The following is a 19,304-nucleotide window of genomic DNA, read 5'->3' on the forward strand; positions in this document are numbered from 1 at the left end:
CTATATAAGGCTCTGGTCAGAACACATTTGGAATTTTGTGAGCAGTTTTGGGCCCCGTTTCTCACGAAGGATATTTTGGCATTGGAGAGGTTCCAGAGGAGGTTTGTAAGAATGATCCCAGGGATGAAGTGCTTTTCATATAAGGAGTGGGAGGATCTAATTGAAACGTACAGAATCCTGAGAGACCTGGATAGATTGAACATGGAAAAAGTGTTTCCACTAGTAGGAGAGACTAGGACCTGAGGGCACAATCTCAGAGTAAAGGGACAACGCTTTAGAGCTGAGATGAAGAGGAATTTTTTTCAGCCAGATGTTAGTTTGTAGAACTCATCACCGTAAAGGGCTGTGGAGGCCAAGCCATTGTTTTAAAATAGAGATGGATATGTTCTTGATGGAAAGGCAATCAAGGTTTATGGGGAGGAGAATTGGGTTGAGAAATATACCAGTTATGATCAAATGGTGAAGCAGACTCGATGGACCAAATGGGAGAAAGTGAGGACTGCAGATGCTGGAGATCAGAGTCGAGAGTGCAGTACTGGAAAAGCACAGCAGGTCAGTCAGCATCCGAGGAGCAGGAACCTCATGGAGGGCTTTTGCCTGAGACGTCGATTCTCGATGGACTAAATGGCCTTATCTTATGGCGTTATTGTATGTTGCTACGGTAACAATATTGACACAAAGTGTTCTAACTTTTGGTCCGTCTGATATGAAGTCAATTACCAATCAGTTCCATGATCAATGATTATCTGGCAGCTATGCAGTAAATTGAGAAGGAAGACTTGGAGTGACCTTTAGCTGAATTAGCTGCAAAGCACCTCAGAGCAATTCTTGGGATACAAAATCCAGAATGTTGGCCTCACATTAGTGATTTGACCACAGTGTTGGCTCATTCAGGTAACAAATGTACTTAAGCCACTCTAAGACATGGCACTTGCTACAACGACGGTTTAAGGAATTCTGATATTGCTCCTTCAAATCACTCTCACATGCTAAACCTCATCAATTTGCTTCTTTTGGTGCAACTGCTTTCATAAGGCGTCTCAAAGAAACCAAGCAGCTAATGTGCTGTGAGAAGTATAAATGTCACACAGGGTAAAATAACAGAAAAGCATGAGCACAAAACTGTCTCTATTAAATAAAGCATTTTGCATCTCATAATATGCATGAAGCCACTCATTGATGAATATTTTTGAATTTCCAATGTACTTTTATCTTATGTGGAATTAATAATGATAGGTTTTTTTGTGAGATTCAGGCAGAAACAGAAAGGTCACCTTCACCTCTAACTTTTGAACAAGGATTGATTCGTGAGTGATTTCAAATAACCTGAGATGGGCAAAATATTGAATAGTGGATGATTGCAATCATACCAGTACATGCAATTCCTTCCATTAAAATGTGTGCGCATTTGGTTGAAAGAATTTCTTGTGCAAAGCTGCCTCATCTGATGGTGCAGGCTGTTGACATCCTTCTTCATCCATCGGAATACTAGGGAATCGTTCTTCATTAATGTCTGGGAACATGTTCCTCTGAATGATTAAGTTACGTAGAGTTCAGTAAACTACAAAAAATTCTAATGCTTTGCATGATGCTCTAACTGTTTCCCTTCCATTTTTGTGAAATAGATGGACCTGTGAGACTTCTAGAACAGTGCATCAGTCACCTCTTGAATGCAGGTGGACACAGTGCCTTATCTTATACACAAGAAAATAAATCACTTGCTGGTGCCTGAAAGAACCAAGTAGCCAGAAAATTAATGGCTGCTCTCACTTTGACAGCCACAGGCAGACAAGTTTAGAGTGCTGATGTTCCTTTACATTAGTTTCTAGCGTTGAAAATACTTCAAACCATACTTTCCCTGACTATCTAAACCTCTGTAGCAGTAATATCCTTATAGGCTTAAAGAGGTTTCATAAATTTCTCGTGTAGGTTAAATTTTATTTGTAACATTATCCTTCGCATGTATACCCACTCCACATCATTTTCTCTTACTGCTCTAGTGTGCAGCTCATGGTGCAAATTCCAGGTTGACTGTAATCAAAGAATGATATTGACTTTGTTAACAAGGGGAGTGGGGAGCTTGTGATGTAGTGTAGGGTTCCCAGAGCACTGGGTTCAGATCCCACTAAGAACTTGATACTCCTGGAAGGTGAGTCATAACACTGCCAAACAGCCTGCATATCAATCTGTCAATCCTTCTGATGGTTCCTTAAGGGTATGCCTATATTCAAGATGTCTCAAATATTAGAAGGTGTCCAAAAAAAAACCTGATACTGGAGGAATTAAGTTATATATTTTGTGGATCAAGATCCCTGTCAAAGCTCAATGCAAAAACATGGATTCTGGTCTGTTCATTTAGCAGAAGAAACTCCAAGGCATTATCAGATGTTATTTGAATGGTACTGTCTCTGACAGTTATCACTGAGGCTCCCAGCCAAGATATATTCCAGCAACACATGGATAGGATTATTGAGATTTGTTGTATTTGCATAGCTGACAAAATTGCAGTCATGGGGAAGATAAAGACAGAACATGACCATGACATGAACGCACTGAGGATAGCAGTGCAAGAACAAGGAATACTATTTACAACATGAAGTGTCAGACAAACTTCTTTGACTCCATGTATTCCACCCATGGAGACCGTCCTGATCCATGAAAGGTTGGGAATGCCAAACAAGTGCCAACCCTTTCAGGATTTTGAATTCTCTCTTGGTGTATAGTTCTAACTTTGTGGAAAAGTATCGACACTGAGAGATTTGCTGGAGAAGGAGATTCCCCCTTTGTGGCGAGATGACCATCAATGCTCTTGAGCAGCTCCTGTCAGTAAAGCCTTGCTGGTACCTGGATAATTATGTCTGACACATTGAGCAGATAGCCCAGCCAACTTGATTATTAAAGATGTCCTTAAGATTGGTCTATTCTACTTTGACCAGAGACAGTGTGAACATTTTGACAACAAAGAACAAAGAAAATTATAGCACAGGAACAAGCCCTTCGGCCCTCCCAGCCACACCAATGCAGATCCTCTATCTAAATATGTCACCTATTTTCTAAGGATCTGTATCCCTCTCCTCCCTGCCCATTCATGTATCTGTCTAAATACATCTTAAATAATATTATCATGCCAGCCTCTACCACTGGCAACGCGTTCCAGGCACCCACCACCCTCTGTGTAAAGAACTTTCCATGCATATCTCCCTTAAACTTTTCACCTCACACCTTGAACCCATGACCTCTCATAATTGAGTCCCCTACACTGGGCAAAAACTTTTTGCTCTCCATCCTGTCTATACCTCTCATGATTTTGTAGACCTCAATCAGGTCCCCCCCCAACCTTCATCTTTCTAATGAAAATAATGCTAATCTACTCAACCTCTCTTCACAGCTAACACTCTCCATACCAGGCAACATCCTGGTGAACCTCCTCTAGACCTCTTCAAAGCATCCATATCTTTTTGGTAATGTGGCAGCCAGAACTGTTCACAATATTCCTAATGTAGTCGAACCAAAGCCCTATACAACCGTAACATGACCTGCTAACTCTTGTACTCAATACCTCTTCTGATGAAGGAAAGCATGCCTATTTGCCTTCTTGACCACTCTAGCAACCTGCATTGCCACCTTCAGGGTACAATGGTCCTGAACACCCAGATCTCTCTGTACATCAATTTTCCCCAGGGCTCTTTCATTTAGCATATAGCTTGTTCTTGAATTGGATCTTCCAAAATGCATCACATTGCATTTGCCTGGATTGAACTCCATCTGTCATTTCTCTGCCCAACTCTCCAATCTATCTATATTCTGCTGTATTCTCTGACAGTCCCCTTCACTATCTGCTATCCCACTAATCTTAATGTCATTTGCAAGCTTGCTAATCAGACCACCTACACCTTCCTCCAGCTCATTTATGTATAGCACGAACAATAGCGATTCCAGCACAGATCTCTGTGGAATACCACTGGTTACAGTTCTCTGTTTTGAGAAATGTCCTTCCATTACTACCCTCTGTCTCCCACTGCCCAGCCAGTTCTCTATCGATCTAGCCACTATACCTTGGACATCATGCGACGTCACTTTCTCCATCAGCCTATCATGGGGAACCTTATCAAAAGCCTTACTGAAGTCCATGTATATGACATCTACAACCCTTCCCTCTTCGATCAATATTGTCACTTCCTAAAAGAATTCTATTAAGTTGATAAGACATGACCTTCCCTGCACAAGACCATCTTGCCTATCACTGATAAGCCCATTTTCTTCCAAATATCAATAGATTCTATCCCTCAGCAGCTTCCCTACCACTGATGCCAGGCTCATTGGTCTATAATTACCAGGATCATCCCTGCTACTCTTCTTAATCAAGGGGACAGCATTAGTAAGTCTCCAGTCCTCTGGGACATCACTCATGTTCAAGGATGCTGCAAACATATCTGTTAAGGCTCCAGCTATTTCCTCTCTTTCTCCCATCAAAAACCTGGTATAGATCCTATCTGGACCTGGGGACTTGTCCACCTTACTAGATTACTTCCTCCTCCTTCTGTCGACTTGACCTAGAGTACTCAAACAGTTATCCCTAACCTCAACATCCATCATGTCCCTCTCCTCAGTGAATAACTGATGCAAAGTACTCATTAGGAATCTCTGCCATTTGCTCTGACTCCACGCATAACCTTCTTCCTTTGTCCTTGAGTGGGCCAACTCTCTCTCTAGTTACACTCTTGATCCTTATATACGCATAAAAGATTTTGGGATTTTCATTAACCCTGTTTGCTAAAAAATTTTTCATGACCTCTTTTAGACCTCTCAATTTCTTGTTTCAGATTGGACCTATTTTCCAGATATTCTTCTATTTTCAGTCGCCTAGACCTTACAAATGCAAGGTCTGATCAGCAAATGCTGAGGAGCAGCAACTGCAAGGATAGCAAAAAATCATTATTGAGGGATAACTTGAGAGTCTTAAAGAAGCACTAGGAGGTTTTATTCATTTGGCCATACAGTGATGAATGTGGTATATCATGACAATTAGGTTTCAAGGGCAAACATGCCCAAATACAAAAGTCATTATATCAAAATATTATGTTTATGATACAATAGGAAAACATGGCTATTAACTCATAAAATGACTTGCATGTAATTCTTTGCTTTGGACAGGGATGATTCAGGATATTCATTGATTCATGAATGCGTGTGAGGACAAATTAATCAATAGTGGAGTCAGCCTCTACATTCATATGATTTTTGATCCACACTTGAGACAAAAGTAGCAACAGAACTATTCACCATATGTGGAGAAGATTGCATTGCTGTGATGAGCTTTTTTCACCAAAGTTCCCATCCTTTGATGACTTAGAAACAGCAGAAGCATAACTGTTTTTGACATATTCATTGCTATTTTCAGATTATTTGGTATCTTTAATTAGATATGTCTGACAATGGAAAGCAGTACTCTCGCAAACTATGTCAAGACTTCTACTAAGTGGAGAGCGACCTATATCACATCATCACCCCACTATTCACACTCAAAAGATGAGCAGAATGTAGGTTATGTACTGTCAAATTAATGACTTATAAATGCAATAATCAAGACTTTTACATCATATTGCTGAATTTACATGCATCATCAATGAAAAAGGATTATCATCCTCAGTAATACTTACGATCAGAAAGCAAATGTGAATGACTTTGCCCAGCAACCAATTTTTTAACCATCCTTAGGCACAGGACATTCTTCTTCAAAGTCAGAGGAGAATGAAAGAGATATATGATGAGTGAGCAGACAGCGATCTAGCAAAACTGCTCACTGGACAAAGAGTGAAAGCTAGAAATACAAATACAAGTACTTGGGGATACCAGAAAATATTTCTAAATTATGCAACAGCCAAGATCATACTAAGTCATGACTGATCATGGTGACCATTGTGAAGTAAATGGTAATTACCATTGACTTGTCAATGGTAATTACACAGTAATGTTGAGAGACAGCAACATAACCAAGTTATCAAGTGAGTGCCACAGAGAAGAGTGTATAACTCCCCAAATGTTTGTACTGTTATCAATTCATGATGAATTGTCAAACATCTAAAGCATAATAGCGTTGTTTCAATGTTAATCATGTTGACTTTCTTGCATAATTACATTGAAAACATGTGCCTATGTATAATTATATGTGTCTGTTTGGAATATCTTGCATTTTTGAAAAAAGGGGATATTGTGTTAGGTTTCACTGCCAGTATTTCCAACTGCCTTTAAGAGACATGCTCAATACATCATCACCACATTATAATACGTGACTTGATGTTTGAAGATTTCCTACTTACCTTACCTTGGATCACTTGAAGCATGACACTCTACAAGAAACATGCTCTGTGTTATAAATTATTAGCTTAATTTTAGCCCAGATATTTATGCTGTCATGAAAGCAATGTTTGTTAATAATGATGAACTAATAAATTTGTGTTGGATTCTTCAATACCATGGTGCCCACTGCCAGTTTCTTCAATTATAAGTGATAGACGAAGCATATCTGCATCAGAAAAAAAACCTTCTGCAGGTAAACTCACAGCAGATTAGATGAAAAATAATGTGAAAATGTCAATAGGAAATGATTAAACTAGATTGCTCTGGATATAAAATGTATTCATGGGTACTTTCCACAAAATACGTTAGACAAAAATAATCATGTAGAAGACTCCATGTCATAATTTATATTTTATCACTAATTTTTGGTCAGCCATAAAAATCAGTTGTGAAAGGCAACAAAATGAACGCACACATTAATATTGTTCATCCTATTTTTGATATGATTACTTTCTGGGCTGAGAAGAGAAATGTGATGCCAAATTGACAAAAAAGAGCGTCAAAAGCAATGCAGTGAAACAGATACAGAAGGAAAGTACCATGAGAAGCATAAGAAGGTAAGAAACAGAAACAGGAATAGGCCATTCAGCCCCTCAGGCATGATCTGTCACTTAACAACGTTATTGGCTGATGAGATTGTGGCCACCTTTCTACCTAACTCTGATGATCCATGATTCCCTCAATGATCAAACAATGATCTAACTCATCCCATTAATATGTTCAGTAATCCAGCCTTCACTGTTCACTGGGGGAAATAATTATAAACATGAATAATCCACTGAGAGAAGAAATAACACTTCATCTCCATCTTAAATGACTAAAGGACACTTAATTTTTAAAATCTATCTTCTATTCTAGATACCCCCAAGAGACAAAATATCCTCTCTGTATCTACCTAGTCAAGCCCCAGTGGAATTTTATATATTTAAATATGATAATCTCTCATTCTTCTGAATTCCACAGAGAATTAGCTCAATGTCGTCAACCTTTCCTCATAAGAACATCCCTCATAAAAAGAGTGACTGGAAGAAATGTGAATTTGCTTGTGTAGTCGTCTGGGAAATCAATGAAATATTTGCTTCCGTGCAATAATTCTTGGTGATTACAGAAAATATTCATTGTGAATTTCTTTTGTGGATAGCCATCATTTTGCAGGAGAGTCTTAATTAATTCAAAAATATTAATTCTTTTTTTTTCTCTCTGCAGATGCTGCAAGACCTGCTGAGGTTTCCCAGAGATTCCTGCTTTATCCAACTGAGTTTGTCTTCAAATGTATCAATGTAACATTGATAGAACTTTCCTGTAACATTTAAGGAACAGGGAAGGTATACATGTATCTATAGCTACAAAATCAAACTTTAAAAATTAAGAAAAAGGACAGTACTCTGAATCCTCAATGAAATATAGTTGTAAATAAATTACTCTTTCATATACATTTTAACTGCCACTTCTGAAGCCAACATCATGCCACATTGTTGTACTGAATTTACTTTCTATCCATACTATTTACTACTACTATCATTTTTAAGAAGAGTAATTCAAAAATCATGTGTGAGTTGATCTTTATATAGATTGGACAACTTAGGTTGGCAATGATAGCCTGGAAGCTGAGCTCATGGAATGCATTTTGGATAATTTCTTATAGCAGTATGTCCTAGTGCCAACCAGGGAGCAGGCTATTTTAGACCTGGTAATGTGCAATAAAATAAGATTAATGAAAAATCTCAAAAAGGGTCTAGCCAACATAATGTGACAGAGTTCACATTGAGTTTGAGTCTGAGTTTAGCCTCGACCAGCCTTGAATCCTACATCTGAACTGAGACAAATGCATGAATGTGAGGACTGTTATGGAGCAGACCAAACTCCTCCAAAGTATATTAAGAAGATAGCTTAGACCTTAACTTGTTTTATTTTAATAGCCTAGACCTTTTTTTCAATTTTAATTAAATTGGTGAAACTACCAGATTTAATGAAAAACACACTTTATTCATACATAGAGTTAAAAAGACAACAAAAGAAAGAAGAAATTAGAATTACTTAACTCTATTGAAAAAAAAAACTGAGTAATAGATTGTTTAACCACCAAACACTACATGTTCCAATACAGTAACATCCAATAAACACACGCTTGGCAAAGGCAAATTCAGTAAAATAGATTGTCTCACAGACTATTCCAGCAGCAGGAAATGACCTCCAATTTTCAGTAGTAACAGAGAGAGGAATAAGAGCTTCCAGCTTCAATACCCCAGCAGCAACTGCTACTGAAAATCTAATACTAAAAAGCCTGATTCTGCAGGAATTTGATTCAACTCATTCAGGCTGCTTCTATTGTTCAAACTTTTTAAAAAATCACAAGGCCTCACAATCTGTTTTCTTTATTGGCTCTGAGCAGACTGCTTTGCACCTCTCTCTCAACCTCTCCTCATAAAGAAAAACAGAACAATATATACCTCTTAAAGCCATAGCACCATCACAAGGATAGAGTCAGCTAAAATAAACTGGGAAAATAGGCCAAAAAGTAGGATAAAAGGTAAACAATGGCTATCATTTCATAATGTTCAGCCAGATATATTCCAACGAGGGATAAGAAAATATTCAATGTGAAGCTTGCACCCACTGTGCTTAATTACGGAAACTAAGCATAGTATCAAATTCAAACAGAGTACAGTATGGGGATAGTGCAGAAGCTTATAGATTTTAGAAATCAGCCGAGATTATGTTTGACTAATTTATTAGAATTATTTGAGGAATTAACAAGCAAGGATTTTGAGAGACCCCTCGAATGTAAGACATTGGATATGGAGGGAACTTCAAATTACAGGTCTTCAAAGGAGGGAAGATGTAAATCAAAATAGAATAGACAATGATCTTGTGAGTACAAAGATAACAAAGAGATGACAACTCCCTGATCAACAACAAGCACCCCTGAGGATTATGTCCTAACCTGCAGACATATTCCTGCATTTTTAAAAAAATAATGTACAAGGACATGGGTTAAAAAGTCAGTTTCAACCTGACTGGAGTGGGATTGAATGTTCTCCTACGTACCCAGTTGGGTTCAAACATTAGCATGCAGTGGCAGTCACAATCAAAGAGCTACCACCTAGTCATTCCTGTGTTGCAGATGAATGGACTCTCTCTGTCTGAGTGCCAGAAGTCAGTTAGCTAGCTGGAAGCCAGATAAGAAAAATCAGAACGACAAAAATTGCAAAGCCAAGCATCATGATTGCTCAGTGACCAATGTCAAAGTTTCCAGCATGTTCAACTTTCTGCTCTTGGTGAGCAATTCAGAGATTGCTCTGCGTATATTTTTAGTTTTATTTATTCCTTTGGATTCATGTCCTATTTCTAATCTGTGAACGTGTGTATTGAGTTACAAATTCTTCTGACAAACTCACTCTTTGCAAACTCAAGGAAGCCAAATTAAAGAGGCAACCTTTTAAAACATAAGTTAATTTGGGACTGGGAGAAAGATTGCCACAATGGAAGAGATCTATTTTTAAATTAAACTTGGTTGCAACAACTGAAAGGATGGGGAAATGAAGTCAGGGAGTCAGTTCATCTCTCCTCAGCTGGAAGCTGAGGGGAATCACATCTGAAGCCATAATGAATGGAAAATTTCACCTGGTGTGTCATGCCACACTTCAGAAGCAAGTGTTCTCTCAGGGGGGTCATTAGTCTGAGGAATTCTCTTTTTCAGAGAGCCATAGAGGCTGGTCCATTGAATTCAATCAAAGTCTGAGTTAGAGAGACATTTGATCAACAAGATAATCAAGGATTATGGGGGTCACAGGAATGTGGAGTTAATCCCACATGCAGATCAACCATTAACATATCGAATACTGGAGTAGGCTCAAACAGCTAAGATTAGATTAGATTACAGTGTGGAAACAGGGCCTTCGGCCCAACAAGTCCACACCGACCTGCCGAGGCGCAACCCACCCATACCCCTACATTTACCCCTTACCTAACACTACGGGCAATTTAGCATGGCCAATTCACCTGACCTGCACATCTTTGTGATTGTGGGAGGAAACCGGAGCACCCAGAGGAAACCCACGCAGACACGGGGAGAACATGCAAACTCCACACAGACAGTTGCCTGAGGTGGGAATTGAACCCGGGTCTCCGGCGCTGTGAGGCAGCAGTGCTAACCACTGTGCCACCGTGCCGCCCACAAATTTGGCTTCCTTGCTAAATGGTCAACTCTGCTCCTAATTCATGTCTTCTAGAGTATATTGTTTGTTTCTATTAACATTTGGATAAGTACATGAATAATAAATATTTGAAGACATATGGGTCAAACGAAGGCAGGTGAAACTAATTTAGTTTGGGATTATGGTTGGCATGACCTGGTTGATGAAAGGGTCTGTTTCCATGCCGTATGACTCTATAATGTCATTTTTAACTTAGATCTTTTAATACACAGCTGACTTATGGACACCTGCCCATATGAATCTTGGAATTTGACCTGTCGGATTCAATTGATATTAAGCCTAATGGAAGAAAAACTCTTCAGGCAAAACTATGATTTAACATCTAAGTCTTTTAAGGCCCAGGTCAGTGATTCTGTTCAAGTATCTTGTTAAAAGTGAGGTGAGATAATGCTGAAGAATGAGGTCCACCAATGCCTCCTCAATACGACTTGGATTTATTCACCCTCCCCCCAGCAATGGCTACCACGTACAAAAAGAGTTACAGCCTCATCTGTGATCTCTCTAATGCTTTTACAATCTTCCCAAGGAGCTATACCCAGAATTGCCACAATATTTTGCCTGAGGTCTAACCAGTTATTTGTAAATGTTCAGCATAATTCCCTTCTTTTTGAACTATTTCCATTTTATTATGAAACTCCAAGATTTTACGTGCATGTTACCAGGTTTCTCTGCTCCTGCACTCACTTTCATATTTTGTGATAGAAACTGTGATTTATATGTATAATTTTTAACAATATTTGGCATGAGTTTGGTTTCGTTTTTGATTTAGTAACTGGCGTGATTTTCTGTGTGTCTGAAGTTAATAATTAATTTGTAAATATTTCTATAACCATAGTGACTTCTTGTAAAAACAATTTTGGAAGCCTGGCTGTGGAGTGCAGGAATAGATTTTTGTTTACTTGAGATTGTTTGCCACCCAGCATAGTAAATAATGGAGGCTCAAAGGTTTGTTCGACCCTTCTGAATGTTGTTTCTATAAACTCAAAACACTCATAACTGAGAATCAGAGAGTCACAGAAAAACAGAACTTTTATTCCAACCATTCCACGCTGACCATAATCTCAAACTAAACTTGTCCTACCTACCTAAGGTTACTTCATGTCTCTCCAAATGTTTTTTATTCATGAACGTATCCAAATATGTTTTAAACTTTGTAACTGTATCCATATCCATCACTTCCTCTGGAAGTTCATTCCACTCACGAGCCATTCTCTGTGTTAAAAAAAAATGTCTTCTTTAAGTCTTCTCTCATCTTAAAAAATGCCCTCTAGTCTTGAAATCCCATCCTGACATTCATCTTAACTACACCCCTCAATATTTTTTAAATCTCTATAAGGTCACCTCTCAACCTCCTATGTTCCAGTAAAAAAAAGTCCCAGCCTATCTACCCTCTCCTTATAGCTCAAACCCTCCACTCCCAGCAACATCCTGGTAAATCTCTTGTGAACCCTCTTCAGCTTAAAAATATCCTTCCTGTAACAGGGAGACCAGAACTGTACACACTACTCCAGAGAGACTTCACCAACGTCATGTACAACCTCAACATAACTCAAAGATCTGAGCAATGAAGACAAGCATGCTAAATGCCTTCTTAACTTCCCTATCTATATGTGATGCAAACTTCAAAGAATTGTGTACCCGAACCCTTAGGTTTCTCTATTCTCCAATACTACCCAAGGCCGTACTTTTAATTGAGTCTTGCTTTTGTTTGTTTTAACTAAATGCATTTATCCAAACTAAACTCCATCTGCCACTCATCAGCCTATTGACTTTTAGTTTTTTAGAGACACTTTTAGTTTCACTGTTAACTTTAGGTATTGTTTTCAGTCCTGTAACTATCTTGGAACAACAGAGCTCCTAAAACAAAGAGGATTATGGAAGATTAAATCCATAGAGGGAAGAGTTAGTGTTAGTTCCAGACAACGTAAAGACCAAGAAGTGGTTGCTTTAGCTAAGTGCAGTGAAGCTCAAGTGTATAATAGCTCCAAGGGATTTAAACCTACCAACACATTAGAAACAGGGCTTTGGCCGCAAGTATAGGAGTTGTGTTTGTGGAAACTTTACCAGGAGTAGTATTTTGAGGATGATACAAGAGCTGCTTTTGTATCTTTTCAATTCATAAAGGATGGTTTTCAGATTTGTGGGATTACACTTTAACTAAGTGTTTGATCTGTCTAAATTTGCTTTATAAGTGTATAGTTTGGATTATTCTATTCTGTTTCTTCTGTAACAAACTCCTTCTTTCTTGGTAAAAGAAAACCCACAAGATCCTATGGTTGTATGGTTCAGCGAGACCACTTTGTTAAACCAAAACAAATTAAGTTATGATTAATCAAACCAAGTTCCTGTCAGATATCTGACTTGTCTGGTAATAACATCAGCTGGGATCATAACAAATGGGGGCTGATCTTTGACCTTTGAATTCACTGGTTTTAAGAAGGTTCTATGCCTTTCTTGTAAAGTAATGACCATGGAGTGGTTCTGGGTTTAAAACAGCTGTGTGTGGTTTATTGCATGAAACAACGGCTTCGAAGGCTGCTAAGAAATTTTTTAGAAGCAAAGATATAACAGAGGATTATTTAAAGTCTTTGACTAAAGCTAAACCTGAGGGATTTAGCAGATAGGTTGAAGACAGATGTAAAAGCAGAATCTCTTAAGAATCAGATACTTCAAATGATTGGACCACATTGAGTATTGGTAGAAAGGAAACCTGAAACTGGGATGTCACAGCTGGAATTAGCTAAGACACAAGTGGAAATGAAAAGAAAACTGGACTGAAAGAGAAATTAAAAGACTGAAAATTGAGGCGAAAGAAAAGGCAGAGAGCAATGGAAAGGGAGATGGAATTAGAAAATCTTGAACTCCAAACGGAGCAGGGTTTACCCAAGTATTTATACATAGTGCCTAAATTTCATGAGGATTGAGTCAAAAGGTATTTTACCTCATTTGAGACCTGAATGTTACCGAGTATTTAGACAAACAGAACTATGACCAAATACACCAGCTTGCCAGAAGTATAGAAACTGTCGAAAAGGCAAAGACCTTGAATAAAATTTAAAAAAAAGATGAAGTGACAATCTATGTGATACGGTGAGTAGCAGCTTTGTTGTTGGGTCTTTCATGTAGTAAACACTCTCCTGCATGACCCACCATTTCATCCCTCCATTCTCTTTTATCTTCATCAGTTCACCACCACTGTTCCCCTTGACCCTCCATCCTCCCTTCATTAATGTGTCAGCAGTATTGTCATCATCAAATTTCCCATCTTTCCCTGGGTCACCTTGACATTGAGGTACCACTATCCATGCTGAGACTAACCTCTCAGCTGATAGAAGCCATGAACACCCTGATGTTCCTTGACCGTTCATGCCAAAAGAGGCCAGAGGAACCTGAACCTTGAACTCTGACATACATGATTACAACATCAAACTCTATGTTTGTGGTAACCGGGTCTTCCACTTCAGCAGAAACCCCAGCAACTTACAGACAAGATTTGGTGTCAGTATGGATTATACCCAGTGTGGAAATTTCACTACCTCAGGACAACAAATCTGTAAACCAGTGCGTTAATGGAGTGGAAAATCTCACCCAGACTGCACACACTCTCAGACAGAGTACAGCAAACTATCCAAGACTGAGTACAGCGCACAGTCCCAAAATAAGTACAGCACACTGACCCAGATGAGTATAACACACTATTCCAGACTGAGTAAAGCATATTATCCCAAAATGAGTACATCACACTGTCCTAGAATGAGTACAGCACTCTATCCCAGACTGAGTACAGTGCACTGTATCAGACTGAGAATACAGAACACTGACCCAGGCTGAATACAGCACACTGTCCCAGACTGAGTTCTGCACACTGCCCCAGACTGAGTACTGCGCACTGTCCCAGACTGAGTACTGCACACTGCCCCAGAGTACAGTACATTGTTCCAGGCTGAGTCCAAAACGTTGTTGCAGACTGAGTACAGCACACTATCCCAGGCTGAATACAAAACAATCTCCCAGACTGAGTGCAGCACACTGTCCCAGAATGTGTACACTACACTGTCCGAGATGGGGTATAGAGCACAGAAACAGACTGAGTACAGCACACTGTCCCAGGCTGAATATAGCACACTGTCTCAGACTGAGTACTGCACACTGTCCCAGACTGGGTATTGCACACTGTCCCAGACCCGGTACTGCACACCGTCCCAGACTGTGAACACCACACTGTCCCAGGTGGTGTATAGAGCACAGAACCAAACTGATTACACACACTGTCCCTGACTGTGTATACAGCACACTGTCCCAGGCTGAATACAGCACTCTGTTCCAGACTGCGAAAACCACACTGTCTCAGACAGACTATAGAGCACAGAACCAGCCTGAGTACAGCACACTATCCCCGACTGATTGCAGCACACTGTCCCAGACTGAGTACAACACACTGTCCCAGACCGAGTGCAGCACACTATCCCAAACCAACCAGTACTGCACACTGTCCCAGACTGTGTACACCACACTGTCCCAGGTGGTGTATAGAGCACAGAACCAAACTGATTACAGCACACTGTCCCAGACTGTGTATACAGCACACTGCCACAGGCTGAATATAGCACTCTGTTCCAGACTGTGAACACCACACTGTCCCAGACTGAGTACACCACACTCTCCCAGACTGAGTGCAGCACACTGTCCCAGACTGAATACAATACTCTATCCTAGACTGCGAACATCACACTGTCCCAGACTGAGTACAGCACACAGTCCCAGACTGAATGCAGCACACTGATCTGGACTGAGTTACGGAGTACTGTCCCAGACGAAGTACAGCACACAGTCCCAGACGGAGTAAAGCACACTGTCCCAGACTGAGTACTGCACACTCTCCTAGACCGAGTGCAGCACACTGTCCCAGACTGAATATAACACTCTCTCCTAGACTGCAAACATCACACTGTCCCAGTCTAAGTACAGCACACAGTCCCAGACTGAGTACAGCACACAGTCCCAGACTGAATACAGTACACTTTCCCAGACTTAGTACTGCTCTCTCCCACAAACTGAGAACATTACACTGTCCCAGACTGAGTACAGCATGTTGTCCCAGAACAAGCAGAGCACACTATCCCAGATGAGTACAGCACATTGTCCCAGACTGAGTAGAGCAGATTGTCCCAGACTGAATACAGCACACTGACATAGACTGAGTACAGAGCACTGTCCCGTAAACTGAGTACATCACTCTGTCCCAGACTGAGTACAGCATGTTGTTCCAGAATTAGGAGAGCACACATTCCCAGACAGAATAAAGCACACTGACCCAGACTGAGTGCAGCACACTCTTCCAGACCGAGTACAGCACACTGTACAGAAGACTGCCCTAGGCCAGACTGAGTACAGTAATCTCCCCAAGACTGTGGACAGCACATTGACCCAGACTGAAGACAGCACGTTTTCCTGAGAAAGTAAACACATTGTCCCAGAGTGAGTACAGCACACTGACCCAGAATGAGTACTACACACTGTCCCAGACTGAGTACTGTACAGTGTCTCAGCATGAAAACAGCACACAGTCCCAGACTGAATATAGCACACTGTCGCAGACTGAGTACAGAGCATTGTCCCAGACTGAGTACAGCACAAAATCCCAGACTGAGAACAGCACACTGTCCCACACTGGGTACTGCACACTGTTCCACATTGAGCACTGCACACTGTCCCAGACTGAGTACAGCACACTGTTCCAGACTGAGGACAGCACAAAATCCCAGACTGAGAACAGCAAACTGTCCACACTGGGTACTGCACTCTGTTCCACACTGAGCACTGCACTCTGTTCCAGACTGAGTACTGCACACTGTTCCAGACTGAGGACAGCACACTGTCCCACACTGGGTACTGCACACTGTTCCACACTGAGCACTGCACACTGTCCCAGACTGAGTACAGCACACTGTTCCAGACTGAGGACAGCACAAAATCCCAGACTGAGAACAGCAAACTGTCCACACTGGGTACTGCACTCTGTTCCAGACTGAGCACTGCACTCTGTTCCAGACTGAGCACTGCACACTGTCCCAGACTGAGTACAGCACACTGTTCCAGACTGAGGACAGCACAAAATCCCAGACTGAGAACAACAAACTGACCCACACTGGGTACTGCAATTCTCTGTTCCAGACTGAGCACTGCACACTGTCCCAGACTGAGTACAGCACGTTGTTCCAGACTGAGGACAGTACAAAATCCCAGACTGAGAACAGCAAACTGTCCACACTGGATACTGCATTCTGTTCCAGACTGAGTACTGCACACTGTCCTAGACTGAGTCCAGTAATGTCACCAAGACTGGCGAAAGCACTCTGACCCAGACTGAGTACAGCACACTGTCTCAGACTGAGAACAGCACACTGTCCCAGACTGAATACACCACACTGACATAGATTGAGTACAGAACACTGTCCCCGAATGGGTAGAGCACATTGCCCCAGACTGAGTACAGCACACAGTCCCAGATTGAGTACTGTGCATTGTCCCAGACCTAGTACGGGACTCACCTACAAACTGAGTACATCACTCTGTCCCAGACTGAGTACAGCATGTTGTTCCTGAATAAGTAGAGCACAAAGACCCAGAAGAAATACAGCACACTATCCCAGACTAAGTACAGTGCACTGTTGCAGACTCAGTATTGCACTCTCCCCGCAAACTGAGTACAGCACACTGTCCCAGACTCAGTATTGCACTCTCCCGCAAACTGAGTACAGACACTGTCCCAGACTCAGTATTGCACTCTCCTGCAAACTGAGTACAGACACTGTCCCAGACTCAGTATTGCACTCTCCCGCAAACTGACTACAGCACACTGTCCCAGACTGAGTACAGCACACTGTGCCAGACTGAGTACACCACACTATCCCAGACTGAGTACACCACACTGTCCCAGACTGAGTACAGAGTACTGTCCCAGACTGAGTACAGCACACTGTCCCAGATTGAGTACAACACACTGTCCCAGGCTCAGTATCGCATTCTCCCACAAACTGAGGACAGCACACTGTCCCAGACTGAGTACAACACACTGTCCCATACTGAGTACAGCACACTGTCCCATACTGTACACCACATTGTCCCAGACTGAGTACACCACACTGTCCCAGACTGAGTACACCACACTGTTCCAGTCTGAGTATACAGCCAAGCTGTCCCATGAAGAATACAGCACACTGTCCCAGACTGAGTGCAGCACGCTGTCCCAGACTGAGTACAGCACACTGTCCCAGACTGAATACAGCACACTGACCTAGACTGAGTACAACACACTCCCAGATTGAGTACATCACACTGTCCCAGACTCAGTACTGCACTCTCCCGCAAACTGAGTACAGCACACTGTCCCAGATTGAATACAGCACACTGTCCAAGACTGAGGACAGCACACAGTCCCAGACTGCGTACAGTACACTGTTCCAGACTGAGAATGGCACACTGTCCCAGACTGAATACAGCACACTGTCCCAGAATATATACAGCACACTGTGCAAGACTGGGTACAGCAATCTCCCCCAGACTGAGTACAGGACACTGTCCCAGACAGAGTGCTGCACATTGTCCCACTCATAGAACAGCCGACTTTTACAGACTGAGTTTAGCAATCTCCCCAGACTGGGTATATCATACTGTCCCAGACTGAGTACAACATACTCGCAGAGTGAATACAGCAGACTGTCCCAGACTGTGTACTGCATATAGTCCCAGACTGTACTGCATATAGTCCCAGACTGAGTACTACACACAGTCCCAGACACAAAACAGCCCACTGTCCCAGACTGAGTACAGCTATCTCCCCAGACTGAGTACAGCACACTGTCCCAGACTGAGCACAGCACACTGTCACAGGCTTCATACAGAACAATCTCCCAGATTGAGTGCAGCTCACTGTCCCAGACTGAGTACTGCACACTGTCCCAGACTGAATACAAAGAACAAAGAAAATTTACAGCCCAGGAACTGGCCTTTAAGCCCTCCAAGCCTGAGCCAATCCAAATCCACTGTCTAAACCTGTCACCCAATTCCTAAGCATCTGTATCCCTCTGCTCCCCACCGACTCATGTATCTGTCCAGATGCAGCTTAAATGAATTTACCGTGCCTGCCTCTACCACCTCTGCTGGCAATGTGTTCCAAACACCCACTAACCTCTATGTGAAGTACTTGCCGCGTGTATCCCCCTTAAACTTTCCACCTCGCACCTTGAAAGCATGACCTCTCAAAATTGAATCCTTCACCCTGGGGAAAAGGCTTGTCTCTATCCACCCTGTCTATACCCTTCATGATTTTGTAAACCTCAATCAGGTCCCCCCTCAATCTCCTTTTGTCTAATGAAAATAAACCTAACCTACTCAACCTCTCTTCATAGCTAGCACCTTCCATACCAACACAGTCCCAGACTGAGTACAGTGCACTGTCCCAGACTGTGTACAACAATTTCCTGCAAACTGAGGACATCACACTGTCCCAGACTGAGTACTGGACACTGTCCCATACTGGGTACTGCACACTGGCCCAGACTGAGTAAAGCACACTGTTCCAGACTGGGTACTGCATCTGTCCCAGACTGGGTACTGCGTACTGTCCTAGACTGGGTACTGTGCACTGTAAAGACAGAACTACTCATGGTCCCACACTGAGTACTGCACACTGTCCCAGACTGGGTACTGCACACTGTCCCAGAC

Source organism: Chiloscyllium plagiosum, chromosome 4, assembly GCF_004010195.1.
Source record: "Chiloscyllium plagiosum isolate BGI_BamShark_2017 chromosome 4, ASM401019v2, whole genome shotgun sequence".
NCBI classification, from domain to species: Eukaryota; Metazoa; Chordata; class Chondrichthyes; order Orectolobiformes; family Hemiscylliidae; genus Chiloscyllium; species Chiloscyllium plagiosum.